Source organism: Mustela nivalis, assembly GCF_964662115.1.
Source record: "Mustela nivalis genome assembly, chromosome: 3".
NCBI classification, from domain to species: Eukaryota; Metazoa; Chordata; class Mammalia; order Carnivora; family Mustelidae; genus Mustela; species Mustela nivalis.
In genome coordinates this window covers 146,491,244-146,504,008 of record NC_139022.1, presented here as the reverse complement: position 1 = coordinate 146,504,008, position 12,765 = coordinate 146,491,244, and positions in this window count along the sequence as shown.

Sequence of the window (12,765 nt, the reverse complement as noted above, 5' to 3'; positions counted from 1 at the left end):
TTGAAATCTGCTAAGAGAGTGGATCTTGAGTATCCTCACCAAAAAAAAAAAAAAAAAAGTAAACTCTGTGAAGTTATGTATATATTAACTCAATATTGGCAATCATTTCACAGTGTGTATGTATATCAAATCAGCACATTGTACACCCTAAATAGATACAATTTTATTTATCCATTATGCCTCAGTAAATCTGGAATAAAAGGATATTAACTATTATTTTTATTTCCTTACTTATATTCTGTTTTCAGGTCCTGTACTTCATCCTAGAGAAAACAAGTTTTTGGATTGCCCATTGGTTGGAATCATCCATATTCCTTCTCCTTCCTATTCATTTAGCTGTTGGAGATGTGCATGATCTCTCTTTCTATTTTCTTTAAAGTAATGGTCTTCTTAATTGGCTTAATAAATGAGTGCTGTGTCACCGGTTCTCAAAATTAAAAAATATAGTTCAGACTCATTAATTCAGATTTAATTTATTCAGGATTCATGATGATGTGGTTTAAGACTGACTTAAGCTGACATTGCACAGTCTCTGAGAGAGTGGTTGCTGAATAAATGATTAACCTTAATTGCACCACAATGAGAGTCGTATTTCCAGAATAAGACAGAGAATTTAAGAAATTGTCTCAAAGTCATACAGTAATTAATAATGGAGACAGGATGACAGCCCAGGACTCCTGATTCCCATCCACAGACCATTTAGGAGAAAAAACAGTTTTCAGACGTTTTAGATGTTTTAGAAATTCCATTTGTATACACAACTTGATGAAAGCTTACAATTTTTCAGATTCATCTACACTTTACTGTGTGTGTAAGCTCCCACGGCTCCTACGTAACGAGATGTGACTATTTCACCCAATTTGGAGGTACAAATTTCTAACTAAATGAAGTTTAGGAGTAATTGAGAAAGTGAGAAGACCTTTAAAGAACTGTAGTATCATTGTTAAGGAACTCAAAATTAAATTTAGTCAGAGGGTAAACTGATATGGGAAATGCGGCTAATGCTGTCTGAGGGAATGGAAAAACAAGGAAAGTATATATGAAAAGAATAAATAAGGGTTTATGGAAGTGTTCACCCATTTGGACATAACTGGCCCACAGGATGTTAAAAAAAATCAGTTTAACTCCACATTTGTGTACATGGTAGAGAACTGCTTGGTTACCCAATATGGACTTTAAAGGAACAAACAAGAAAGGAAATGATTTATGTCTGTCTTTTGAGTAACACAGAGGAAATGGTTGGCGATGTAGACATAAGGGACTGCTTAACGGAGTGATAGCCATCATAATTCAGTTAGATTGTAATTGAGAATCAAGTGAGACCCAGAAAAGCAAAATTTAGGCTGATGATTGCCAAATTAAAGCAGGGAAAATGCTAAAAAGAAAGGTGATACTTAGATATAAAGTCAAGGCAGAAGGCTCAGGAGGACAGAATTGAAAGTAAAAAGACGTGGTCACCAAAAGTGCTCATTCGGTTTGTTTTTTTTAAAAATTCAAAGTGCCTACACCCATATTATAATACAGGGAAATTAAAAAATAAAATGTGAGAATAATAAACTAGATAATTCAGATGAAGTCCAGGAACAGTTATAGAATGAAGCTAAAGTAGTATAAAATGATAATGAAAGCTACACGGTCAAAAATAAATATCTCGCAAGAAGCTAACATAAATAAAGTGAAGTTTTTTTCACGATTCTGAGACATAAAATCTCAGAGGTGGCTGCAACCAGCCCTAGATAGATGGTAAGGAAAACCCATAGGTAGAAGGTATGGGTGCATCGTGAAAAAAGGAAAAGAATTTTTAAATGGAGTTGACAGTAAATACGACTATTAGATTTGATTGGACAAGTATTTATTCTACCTAGGGTAGGATAAAGACCAGGAATTACTTGAACTTTAGGGACATTCTGGGTAGAGTATTACATCAAGATTGTCCTGCTACTGAGCTGGAAGAATTTGCAACTGCTTTGCCTACAGAGGTGATGCTTTCCTTTGGAAGAACTAATGGCAGTGGAGACGATACTGTTCTTAGAGTCAGCAGGCATGGATGGAATCCAGGTCTGCTACTTAGATGCTGCATGAATTTAGACAACTCGTGTTACTTATGGGATTCAGTCTCCTCAGAGATATTGGTTAGATAAGACAATTTCTCATTATTTTTTTTTAAGATGAAGGGTATGGAAAGAGAAAATAGAAAAATAAAAACAAAACTGTACTTTCCCTGGATCTGTGCAACAGAAATCTGGGACTTAGAAAAGGGAAGTCCCCTAATTTCTTTCTTTTTTCCCCCGACCTCTGGTCCTGGTAAAGGACTCTAAAGACCAAGTGCCGGGTGGGGAATTTTTAACAGCTGGAAGGAATATTCTGTAAGATTTTGGGAGTCTTGTAATTCTGTTGAATCCTTGCTTAGAGGTGGGGCTGAGCGTAGACATCCACTGTGATTTTCCAGGGCACAATAATTATACTCACTCCTTCATTCAGCAGAGATATTTTTGGAGCCTACCATAAGCTAGTATGTACTAGGGTATGCATTTACAAGGAAGGAAGCCTCATACTTACTCCTGAAAGACTCACTACAATGAAGCGAATTCATGTATTGCATTAGTGGAAATGGATATGGTATCATTGAATAGTAACTTGGATGCTTTTATGAAGGACATTAAAATAAATAAGTTCCTTGACATCAGTGTATTTGTTTTTCGATAACTAATTGCTGTGTCTTTATGAATTTAAGATGGCTTTTCAACAAGTTTAAGATTTGATCAGTTCCTAGGCTCATCACCAGAGTAAAAACTACTTAATGGGGGAAAGAAGAAAACTGCCACATTTACATACACACTGATTTTCAGGTACATCTGAGTTTCGGAATTCTTAAAATATGAAGGAAATGTGATTTATAATTCAAATAATAAAATAGCTATTTTTGTTTTGGAGATGAGCAGGGCCCCAGCTAGTGAAAAAAATAGCTAATTATTCTAAACCAGAAATATTAAATAATGCATTCCTCCACTTACATTACTGTAGAAAGGCATTTGACCACCAGGACATCTGCAGCCTTTCAAACAAATCACAATACTATTTGTGAAGATCCCATTTGCAAGGAATTAGAAAGCAATGCAGCTTCCCCATGTCAAATGGCTATTTACCCCACATACACATTCTCCACTGGATAGACCTAAAGGTTGGTGAACAGGTCAAGCTTAACTGCCATTTTTGAGTTTTCATTTAGAATCCAAAGTTAAGGTCTTGGGGGGGAAAGGATAGAACAAGCAGGGTTTTTTGTTTTTGTTTTTTTTGTATACTATTTACACACCAGAGAGAATTGCAGGTCACAGGTGTAAATAATTGAAGGTGGTGGCGGGTTATGTAAGCAGCTGCATCTATAGACAGGCAAGTATGGCTCCAAGTATATCTCCAAGCTCTTGCCTGGAAAATAGTCATATTTCTCAATGGACAGGACAGTTGGATGTATTTGTTTTGTTTTGTGTGTGTGTATGTGTTTTTTACATAAATCACATTTCTTGCGTCTTCAAGAATATAGCATACACACATATTTACCTATCATGGGGCAAAATGCATGCTCTACAATTTTAAAAACAGCATAATGTCTTGAAAAACTAGGTTTCAAGTGATATGTACAGTAAGCTTTGGGCCAAGTAGATGTAGAAATGGATCTCGGGTGCCAAATCTGATTTGGACAGCAAATTGTCTACAGAAATTGCTGCCAAAAAGAGTAGTAGTAGGTCAGAATTTCTTCCTGTATAAACTTATAGAAAACATTTCTGTATCAGGTATATGGTGTGTCGTATGACTAAAGTCATCTTGAATAAGCCAATGAACTATTTGTTTTAAAATATGCACCTACTTAACATGTTTTAATTAAAAGCCTGCGGGCCAGGAATGTCCCACATCTGATTCTTTGGGACTTTTTCTTGCATAAATCATTCATTCATTTGTTCAATCTTGTGTTCAGCTAAAATTTATGGAACATGGCGGGAAACAGACGAGCAAACATTTTTAAAGTAATATGATAGGCGTTCCTATTGCTGTAAGCACATAGTACAAAGGGTTTTCTTGGCTCAGCCCAGGGAAAGAAGGGCAGGGCCAACTCCAAAGAGAGGTGAGAATTGTGGCTTGACCTGGGCACGCATGATCAGACTGGAACATGGAATTCCTCTGAAGATGGTGCTGCTTTAGCCGTCCTGCTCACTGTAGCTGGTCTATGAACTATTGGTCATAAATCCCCAAAGAGATGAATTTATGCCACAGCATTCAGAGCAATGCCTCGCTTCCTTCACTGAAAATGAATGAGTACCAAAACCAAAGCAGAACAAATGTCAGCCGAACGAAGTTGTGTACTTTAGCAAGCTTCTGCTGCAAACTCCTTATCCCCTTGTGGGCAAGAGACAAACAGTTTACAGACTGTCACCAGACTGGGGACCGCTGCTGGAGGACGATTTGAGTAGGAGATATACTGGAAAGGGTAAGACTGTCTTCAGGGATTTAAATTGGACATCATTAAGTGGACAAAACCAGATTTTGAGGTGGTGCCAGGAAAAACAGAGAGAATGGGACAAATCCCAGGACTATCTAGGAGGAAGAGTGTGTAGAACTTGGGAGAATAATTGGAAATGGAGTTGAGGGTAAGTGAAATAGTGGCTTGAGCTTTCCAAAATTTCTGGCTTAGGCACCTAGTATCCATCAACACAGGTATACATGAACATAAGTTTGGTGGCCAGATGATGGGTTCAGTTCTGAACATGCATATTTGGAAATATGCATTCAGGATATCCAGATAAGAGGTCTTGACTGATGGATTTCAAAGTCAGTAAAATTAATAGCGGGTGAAGTCTTGGTTGTATATGAGGTTACCTAGGGAGAGCACATAAAGTAGGGAGAGAGGAGAAACGGATTGTAGCCGGGGGACAACACCGATGGGTAGTTTAAAGAAGAGGAAACTTTAAGGACTTAGCAGGAAAGGGTTAGAGAAAATTCAGAAGAATGTTACTGGAGTCAGTGCTAGAAAGATTTATAGGAAGGAGCAAGTCAACACTGTCCAATTCTCCAGAGTTCTTTACAAATTCATTTTGGTAATACCACATCTGGCTGCAAATGAGGTGCAACCTGCATTTCTGTCTGGCAGTATTTTGGGGGCTCCCAAGCTGACAATCGCTAAGCCAAGTTCATAGGACACAAATGAGACCAAGAAGAAGGCAACAGCTGTCCCTGGGAGAGAAAGGATTGATAACTGATGTTTTTTCCTGCCAATCTGAATTTGGAAAGGAAGGGACAGCATGAATGTCTACCTTCCTTTCTTGACCAGGCACCACGGATAGAGAGCTGGGAGAGAGCTGATTCTGCGAAGTCTTATCCTTAGCTGGCTTCTGCCAATTTTCCTAGGAGGCCGTCTGCACTCTCCAGAGCGGATGGACTGGCCTCACAGGTCTCACCCTGGTCACCAGAAACTGTAGAGGAGAGAAAATAATTTTCCCTCTAGCCTTCATAGCAAACTGCCTGGCTGAGACCTCTTTTTCTCTAGGGCGCCTCGAAAATGGGTAAGCTTATCTAAGACGGTTAAAAGTTCTCCACACTGGCCACTGCAATTCAAGAGTACCTTTGGTAAGGTAAACCTACTTGTTCGGCCTTAAAACAAAATTTTATTCACCTGAGACCTCCCACGGGACCCCGTTCAAATTAAGTCAGACCCAGTTCACCTTAAGTAAAAACCAGTCCGGTTTTTAGGTCAGCCCCGGTCCAATCCCGGGCTCAGCCGAACTCGGACCCAGTCCGGTTTTTAAGTCAGACCCAGCCCGTTCAGACTGGTTCCGGACTCGTGGGAGACAGGATCGGCTCTAGCGTAAAGTCAGAAGATTCTCCCTCCAAGAGTTGTGGAACTGGATCCAGGATCCAGCCAGGGTCCAGAAGGTCCTTGACCCATCACCCCGAGAGGCAGCGGGAGAGCAGCCTGCTCCAGGGGCTCCGCAGGTACCCAGGCTTGGTTGCTGTAGGTCCCGGGGGCTGTGGGGTTGTCCTTCCTTCCGGTGACACCAGAGCTGTTAAAAGATCAGCCGAGGCATAAAAACATGAAAAGTTTATTTGAGCGAAAAGCAGTCCGAATCAGCCAGCACCAATCCAGAAGGGGTTTGAAGCGCGCCCACTCCCATGACTTCTATGCAGCAAAAATTTAGGGTGACCCTAAGAGTAGATTGAGTGAGGAAGTCTAGAGCAAAATCCAGACCAGCGAGTCTCTTCCTTAATCAGCAGTTCCTTATTGTTCAGTAACTTCATTCCCAGTTTTCCCTCGACAACTTCAGTTCTTTCGTAAACATTATTTCCAGATTTTACTAGAAGAATAATGGTTTAGCCAAAAGGTTAACATTATGGAATATCTTTAGTCGCTTAAGCACTTGGGATCACTCTCTGAGCCTTAAATTTTCTTAATAGGGTTTTTTAAAATGGCGATTGATCCAGATAATGCAGTTGAAATTATTTAGTAGGATAAATAGAACAATGTAGTTACAGTTCTCAGAAGCTATTATTTCTATGTGATGTATGGAAATTTCACTGGAGTTGGGTGTTAGGCAGAGTTACTGGTTGAGTTCTTGGTTCTGTCGCTCATGTAAAAGTTTGAGTAGTTGTTTAGGTTTTTTTTTTTCTTTCTCTCAGTTCGCTCACTAGTACTTCCCTCCCAAGCAGGTGGAGAGGAGGAAGATGCCTAGTGGTGGCGTGCAGCATGGGTTGGCCAATCAGATCCCAGCATTAGGGGTCAGGCTCTGGGTTCATAATTTGCAGGTGGTTGTTCCAGTTTAAGGAATGACACATATGAGTTTGAACAGCTTGAAGTGGCCCTCACCTATCTCCGCCGCTTGCAGTTAAGGGTCAAATACTTACCTTTCTGTTCTTGTTCTGGGCATTTTCCCCAGTGGTTGCCTGGATGTCAATGATAACCAGCCTGTTTCATGTTCCTTAATGGCGCCTCTGTGTTTTTGTATGTGCTCTCTGTCCTTTGCAAAATGACTTTTCCTCTTTCTTGCCTGAAGGACTCCTCTTTTTTTTTTTTTTTTTTTTTTGGTAAAGATTAAGAGTTGCTTCCCAGAGGTAGAATTATGTGTGTTTCCTCATTGCCTTTGCCGTGTTGAATCAAACTTTTGGGGCTATTATCTTCTACAGATGGTAACAAATGCGTATTGTTTTAATGATTATTTCTTATATTTTAAAATGACCTCACCAGCAAGATATAAAGGAGAAATAGTTTCAGTTTTGATTTGTCTATTTAAAATATGTCTGAATTTCTATAATTAAGAAATGTTATTGATTTATGTTGCATGAGGGCCTTGCCAGCCGTGGCTTTCTGACCTTTGGAAAAGTAGGCACTTTCCATTCATTTAAGGGGACAGAGGATCAGCCCTTCCCGTTAGGGGTGAGCTTATTTCAGAATGGAGGAAATACCAGTTATATTGAATGCTGCATGGTTTGTTGAATACTTGGCTGGACGCCTATAAAAGGAGAATTCATTAAGTGTCAGTTAAGCCCTGTAACTCTCTGTCATTGTTATCATCATGTTTTCTGGCAAATAAGAAGATAACATTCATATAGAAACATAAGGATAAGGGATTTTTGAGCAGGAGGCATCTGGAAATACACAAGTGGGCCCTGTTATGGGGTTACAGTTGCAATGTTCTCTGTTCTGCAAGAAAACCCGAGTTGGCTTTTCTGATTCTGGTATGTGAAAGGAGGACTTGGTGGCCAAGCCCTGGCCTGCCTGCACGTATTCCAGAGTGGACAGAGCGAAATGCAGGAGGAACGTGGAACTCAGTACTGGAGTCTGAATTCTCATTCAGCCTTCACAAACTAGATGACTTTATTTTTATTTTTTTAATTCATTTATTTATTTTTAAAGGTTTTATTTGTTTATTTGACAGACAGAGATCACAAGTAAGGAGAGAGACAGGCAGAGAGCAGAGAGGAAGCAGGCTCCCTGCTGAGCAGAGGGCCCCATGTGGGGCTTGATCCCAGGATGTTGGGATCATGACCTGAGCCGACGGCAGAGGCCTTAACCCACTGAGCCACCCAGGCGCCCCTATTTTTTTATTTTTAAATGAGGTCAGTGGTGTCTGCTTCACTGGTTTTCAGTGAGGATGAAATAAAATTACTTTATGCACATAAAGTGATATGCAAATGGGATAATTTTAATAGGGATCTCTTGAAAATTCAATCATTTAAAGCTAAATAAATTAATGTCTTATTGTGAAATATTGGGTTCTATGCCAATAGAACCAGTTGGTGATGGTAGAGAAAGCTATGTTTGGGCAGGCAGTGCTTTCTTTCCATATTAAATCATATATGAACAATGTGATATAGAGTTAATAAAATGCTGTAGCAACAGTGAGGGATATAAGATTTATTTGATTTATCATCCAGACATGCTCATTTTTCCTCACTCCATTCTATGATTATTTAACTTCCAAAACCTGGTTTTCTCGGGACTCTTACTCTTACTCTGTCTTTTGCTTAATCTTGGAGCAAATGACCTGGAGTTGAGATAATAGAAGTATTGAGAGAAAGAGAAGCAAGCCGAGCAAACAGGTAAATGAAGTCACAGCCAGTCACAGATACTCTCCACTTGGCTTGAGCGGATGCAGGGAAAACCAGCAAGTCTAGTCGTGGCAGGGATCACAGCCCTGGCAGCAGTTACCCCAGTGCACGTGTAAACGGTCTCTGGGGGGCAGGTGGTGGGACGGGGTGGCATGGATTTATGGGACTTGCATTTGGGTTAAATTAGAGAGTTTTTTCCTTCCCTCCTCTTTTCCCCTTCCTTCCTTCCTTCCTTCCTTCCTTCCTTCCTTCCTTCCTCTCTCTGTCCCTTCTTTCCTTTCTTCCTTTTTCTCTGAGTGCCTGTCTTAGCTCAGGCTGCTGTGACCACATACCATAGGCTGGGGGCTGAAACAACAGACATTTATTTCTTACAGTTTTCGAGGCTGGGAAGTCCAAGATAAGGTGCTGGTAGATTCTGTTTCTGGTGAGAACTTTCTTCCTGGCTTGCAGAAGGCCACCTTCTCCTGTGTCCTTACATAGTATGAAGAGAGAAAGAGAAAACTCTGGTCTCTTCCTCTACTTAGAAAGACATTAATCCCGTCATGGGGCTGTATCCTCATCATCTCATCTAAACCTAATTACTTACCTAAGATCCCACTTCTAAATCCTGTCACATTGTGGGTTAAGGCTTCAACATAAATTTCGGGGGGACTATAAACATTCAGACTATAATGGTACCTACTTTTGGATAAAAATTTAAGATTCTATTTCAGTAGAAAGGGAGACTAGATATTGAGATGTTAATCATCAGTCTGTGTGGCATTAGTAGAGAAGCTAATACTTAATATAGTGGGGTTAGGATTTTCATGGAATTTGATTGGAAGATAATTTCTAGAGTGGGATCATACACTTGGGTTTATTTCCTCATTCAACAAATATTTACTGAGTATGACAGGGACCCTGCTAGAAAGTATTAGGGATACATTGATAAGAAAAACATACATGTTCTTACTCTCATGAAACTTATATTTGTAGTGGGGGTGAAAAATCTATAAGATAATCATATAAAAATATGATTACAAATGGTGGTTAAATGTTATATAAGGGAATAACACTGAGTACTATGAGATCATATAACAGGGCAATTTGTGAAGACTTTCTTGGATAAAATTTGAGCTGAGTTTTGAAGAAAGTTTTGAAGAATAAGAAAGATAGAGGGAAGAGCATCTCAGGCAGCAGAGACGGTGTGTGCAGAGGCCCTGAGGTGGAATAGAACATGGCTTGTTTTAGGAACTTAAGGTGGAACATGATAGCTGAAGCAAAATGGGGTATGTGGTAAGTCTGTAGATGTAGAAAAGGCTTTTTAGGCAGAGGTGTGGAGGCTATCATAACGATGTTGATCTTTATCCTAAGAGCAATGTGCTATTACTGAAATGTTTTTAGCCAGGGTTGACATGATCAGATTTTCATTTGGAAAAGCTCACATTGGTGGCCTGGGGGAGAATAGATTTCAGTAGTTGTAGAAAGATCAATTGGGAGGTTATTGGAGGGATCCAAGTTAGATATGATAGTAGCTTGGAATTAAGCACTAGCTTTGTGACTGTGGGACGTGGATGTAAGTAAGAGATATTTAAGACATTAAAAAAGTTGACACATCTAGTGAGATATTGGATATAGAGGATATTGGAAAGTATGAGTCAGAGAAGACTTTTTGGTTTCTACATTAAGCAGTTGGATGCGTGATGGTGCCATTTACTGCGTGGGGTCATTGGAAACGAACTAGGTTTTAAGGAAAAGAACATGAGTTGGATATGTTGAGATTGAGGGCCTTTGAAATATTCAGAGATGTTAAGAAGGCAGTTGTTTATATGGATAGATATTCAGAGAGTGGTCTAGTTGGAAATACAAATATATTTGGGCAACACTAAAAAAATGAGAGGCTAAAAATGAGAGGCAATTGAAACTATGCTTTGTGTGGTCCAGAGAAAGAGGAATGTCTAGGGAAGGCCTGGGGGAACTAGATTTCTACAGACTGATTAGGAAGTGGGTGAAACCGTGAAACTGGAACAGAAGGTGAATAGAGAGTTAATGGGCAAAGTAGGAGCCTGGGGTGTTGAGGAAGACAAAGTAAGAGCATGTGAGAAGGAATTGTTAATTGCTCATGAGAAATCAAATAAAGCAAGAGTTGGAAATAGACATTATACTAAGTGAAATAAGCCAGACAGAAAAAGACAAAAACTTTGCGACCTCACTTATATTTGGAATCTAAAAACAAGTTGAACTTAGAGAAGCAAAGAGTAGAAAGATAGTTACCAGGTGCTGGGGTATGTGTCTGGGGTGGGGCAAGAGGAGAATGGGAAGATGGTGGTCAAAGGGTACAAATTTGTGGTTATGTAGGATGCTTAAGTCTAGACATCTAATGCACACACGAAGAGTATACTTATTAATAGTATATTGAACACTGGAAATATGCTAAGAGAGTAGATTTCAGCTGTGTTCATCACACAAAAAGTGGTAAATGGTAACTGCATGAGGAGATGATATGTTGATTAGTTTGAGTGTAGTCATTTTATACTATACTTGTGTATATCAAATCATCGTGTTGTACACCTTAAATATATACAGTCTTTATTAAAAAAAAGAACCAAAAATATCCTTTGATTTTAGCAAAAAGAATTGTTAGTGGCATTAGGAAGAGTAATTTTGGGGCACCTGGGTGGCTCAGTTGGTTAGGCATCTGCCTTTGGCTCAGGTCATGGTCCTGGGGTCCTGGGGTTGAGTCCCGCATCGGGTTCCCCTTTGCCTCTTCCCCTGTTTGTGCATTCTCTCGTTCTCTCTCTCTCCCACTCAAATAAAAAAATAAAAATCTTTAAAAAATAAGGAAGAGTCATTTGGATGCATGAAAGGACTGAGAAGTGCACTGAAGAGGAGGAAAGAGAAACAGCAAGTTGGCACTCTAGGAGCAAATTGAATCGATATTTTATCTTTAGGTCATGGCCTCACTTTTATTTAGTTTATTTTATTTGTGTACTTTTGATCCCTTGTCTCAAACTCACTGCTCTTTTCTCTCATTGGCCCCATTCTTGTAAATTTGATTTGCCCCATTCATTTCAACTTTTGTATTTTTAGTTACCAATATGTTTATTTATGAAAAATGTATATGATTTTGATTTTTCTTTAAAAAAATTATGTAAATGCTATCATGCTAGACATACTCCTCTGTTTTTTTTTTTTTTTTGCATTCTTTTACCCTACCACTCAACACTACATATTTTAACTCTATCCATGTAGACCTAGTTTGTTTCTTTCTTGCTGTATTCCGGTCTATTTTGTGCACGAGAGACATTTATTTCTGTTTTCATAAGGTGGAAATTTAGGTTGTTTTCAAGCTTTTGATATCATAAATGATGATGTAATAAGGGCTATTGTATGTGTCTTTTGTACTTGGTATAGGAATTTCTCTGCAGTGTATGCCTGGGAGTGGATTTATTGAATACAGAGTATGCACAGACATAGTTTCGTAATGTGTTGCTGAGTTACTCAGTAGAATGGCTGTCCAGGTACATTCTGCCAGCCAAGCATAGGGGTCATTGTGTCCTCATATGCTCTTCAGCATTGGATTCTGACAGTCTGATTTGGGGAAGTCAGTGTTTTCCATTTGTGGAAATAAAATGGTGAATATCATGGAAATGAATGATTAAATATGAATGGAGGAATTTAAGGAAAAAAATAAATGCAATTAGCTCAGAATTTTTATATATATGCAATATAAATGCAATTAATTCAATATTTTATAAAAATATTAAGTTCTGGACAGTTTTCCATGGTAGCCCACATACCTTCTTGCTTGGGTTACTGTTCCCCCTCATTTATTTTATGTGCTTTAAGAATCCAAGAACTAAATAAAATATTTATAAATGGATTTTAAAAAAATACATTCCTCCAGAACCTAAGTAAAATGAGCAATTGGAAGCTGATAGTAGGCTATTCATCTAACTATAAGAGTTCTATTAAACTCTTAGTGGAAAGCTGCTCTTACAGACTATTTCCCAATTGTCCTTTCAATATTTTGGGTTGGCTGAGAAAACTTCCTGAAATTTTTGGTAGCATTTTGAAATGTTAATAAGGTTCTGAGTCACCCAGTTCTGTGATCAAGAAAAAAATGAATACTTTATATTCTTATTTCCTATTTGTGTGTTTTCTATCTTTTTGTAATAACACAGAAAATAG